The following is a 3,156-nucleotide window of genomic DNA, read 5'->3' on the forward strand; positions in this document are numbered from 1 at the left end:
AGGACTTTGAAAAGTGTCACAAAGCAAAATGGCATAAAGTTTCTAAGTCCTCAGCACTAGGAGGGGACATCTTCTTTTAGAGTTAAAATGGCCATACTAGGAAACTCCAGATGCCACAGCCTTCGTGTGGGGACAAGAAGTTTAGCAAGCAAGCAACTCCCTAAGCAAAGAGCCACCTACCCAGAGAAAACCAGGGTGCTCCCTTAGAAAACGAATGTGACCGAAGGTAGTTAAGGGGAGTTTGCTTCTTTTTACATCAAAAAAAAAATCAACAGGGCTTTTTTCCAAGTGTAATGCACATGCAATAAATTGCACAGATCGTAAGTGTAAAGCTTGATGAGAAATTGAACATATTTACACTCCCATGTAATCATTCTGGTCAAAATAGTAGCTGTGGTTTTAAATAGAACCCCCTCCCCCGACCTCTCAGTTAGAAGGTTCCCACGTACCATATGCCGATTCTCACCATGCCGGGTATTGAGCCTGAGGGTGCAGAGTTAAGGCACAGGGTCGGTGGAGTAGATGATCTTGCTGACCTAGCATGACCAGAGAGCTATGATGGAGAGGATAAGGGCGAGGGATGCTCAGAAAGGCGTACAGAGCCTGACGGTACGAGTTCTCAAAAGACTCCCCAAGAGCACATGACAGGTAAGCTAGTAGGATGAGAATGAGTCTACTAGGGGGAGAGGGGAAGGAAGGGGACACCGTGGACATTAAGATGTTTAGGGGCTTAGGAGCATCAAACAGCTTAAGAGAAAAAGTTCGCAGTAAATACAGCGTAGGATGGCTCGCAGGGTATCATTTGGGGTCAGGAGCAAGAAATGATTATAGAGAAATGAAACCGAGTTCCTCGTCTGACTTAGAAGCTGTTTCTGAGGTCAGAACACTCGGTGCCTGTCTGATCGTCATGTCAGGCTTTATTGCTTGTGGTCAAAGGCTGCTGTACAGTACACGGGACAGCAAGATTCTCTTGGCAAATGTGAATCTCTGCCTGAAGAGTGACATTGCAGAGCAAGTTCCATCGATGGAATTATCTGTCTAATAGATCTCGGCGCAGATTGATCCAGATATCTATGATCGACTTAGCGGTGATGTTTAAAGCGGTCAGGATCAGAGATGTTTTGTTACAAAACCGAAATGTGTGTTTCACTTCATAATCTCAAGGTGTCGTTTTCTCCCTCTTTAAACAGTTGTTTTATTTTGTCACTAGAATGTGTCTTTTAAGCTGTCTTAAATCCTTTCTGGAAAAAAAAAAAAAGAAAAACAGGCACTTTTCCGTTCTTCCTTCCCTTTAAACATTTAAACATTCTCAAGTCTCCCCCCATTAAAAAAAAATTCCTCCTCATGATTACTAACTACTATCGTTCTTTTCTTACTTTTTTACAGTCAAATTTCTCAAAAATGTTCTGCATATATCACTCTACTTCCTTACCTACATTCGCCCCTAACCCGGCACAGTCTGAGTCCTACAGAAATTGTTTTTACTAAGGTCTATCTCTTGACACACTCTCCCATTTCTTAAACATCGAAGCTCTTGGGACTTTGGTCCTGGGTAACCTTCTCTTAGCACACCCACTACAAGCTTACCCTGGGAGTACTCCCCACATGTGTGACATTGGCGATGTGACACGTTCAGCGAACCCCATTTTCTTTTCCTCCTTTACTCACACCTAGACCACATTTCCCAGAATCCCTCATGGGGCAGTGGAGTCATGTGACCGAGTTTTGACCAAAGGGATGTAGGGGAAAGAGACAATGACGCTTGCAGGTCTTGGCCTCTCAAACCTCACGCGTGGTCTTCCGAGATCTCTCTCTTGGCTCATCTGCCAGCCAGGGGCAAAGAAGCCAGTGGAGACCTCAGAGTGTCTAGGGGCCTCTGCAGTGACTGAGCAGAAGGAAGCTTGGCCTTTAATAGCCTATGTGGAGCAGAGCCCAACTCCAACCCACCCCTACTGACTCTGAACTGCAACATGAATGAAAAATAGCCCTTTACTGAGTCAGCTCACTGAGATACAGAGATTGTTTGATACAGCAGTTAGTCTGCCCCCGACTACCACACTCTCTATACTAATGACAACCAAACATCTGAATTTCAGGCCTGTCCATATCGTGCATGAAATAATTGACAACGGTGACCAAAATGATAGGCTAGAGAATGTTTTTCTTAAGTAGATTGTTAGCAAGTCACGGAAATGCATGAATTCATCCAAGAGTGCCTACTGTGCACCAGGCAGTGGCTGGGCTCTAAGGTTGCAGTGATGAGCAAAGACAGATCTGATTCTCGCTCTCAGATCATTTAGCATGAACTGGATGCAGTACATCCTCACATCTTATTATATTCCAGCTGTCAGAGACTTCCTCAGCACTGGCTGCTTTCTACAACAGACCATCCGTGAAACCGAAGCCGCCTCCCATAGTCCCTGGAAGCCACTCATTTCCCCTTTGTGAAAGGGTGCAACTGGATCTAACAGCACAGCACCCTTTCTCTTAAGAAAACATCAGTCCACAGTCATGCCACCCTGAACAAGCCCGATCCTGTCTGATCTCAAAAGCTAAGCAGGGTCGGGCCTGGTTAGTGCTTGGATGGGAGACCACCTAAAAAGACCAGGTGCTGTAGGCCTTAAAAATAAGGGATTTTAAGCTGACAAGATTCTTACAATCTGTGAGGTCAACCAAGGGTTGCCTCGCCTAAAAAATAAAAAAAAAAAATTAAATTCTCAGGGTTTTTTTTTATCATGGTAAAATATATACATAGCATAATATTGATCATTTTAATCATTTATAAGTGTACAATTCAGTGACATTAAATATATTCACAATGTTGTATAATCATCACCACTATCTACAATCAAAACTTTTTCATCATCCCCAGCAAAAGTTCTGTACCCATTAAACAACAGCTCACCTCCCCGCCCCAGCCAGTGATAACCTCTATTCTGTTTTCGGTCTCTATGTATTTGCCTATACTCAGTATGGCACGTAAGTGGAATCATTCAATATTCGGCCTTCTGTGTCTCGCTTGTTTCTCTAAGCATGTTTTGGGGGTTGATTCATACTAGAATATGTCAAAATTTAATTCCATCGTGTATACACACCACATTTTGTTCGTTCATCCTTTGACAGATACTTGATTTTCCACATTTTGGCTGTTATGAA

The 3,156-nt window shown here is 43.4% G+C and overlaps 1 pseudogene; it reads left to right on the top strand.

Annotated features, from left to right (window-relative positions):
- The first annotated feature begins 2,501 nt into the window (after window positions 1-2,501).
- On the top strand, window positions 2,502-2,620 carry LOC118608461 (annotated as a pseudogene).
- Window positions 2,621-3,156: the final 536 nt, after the last annotated feature.

The sequence above is a fragment of the Rousettus aegyptiacus genome, unplaced genomic scaffold (assembly GCF_014176215.1).
Source record: "Rousettus aegyptiacus isolate mRouAeg1 unplaced genomic scaffold, mRouAeg1.p scaffold_m13_p_9, whole genome shotgun sequence".
NCBI lineage: Eukaryota > Metazoa > Chordata > Mammalia > Chiroptera > Pteropodidae > Rousettus > Rousettus aegyptiacus.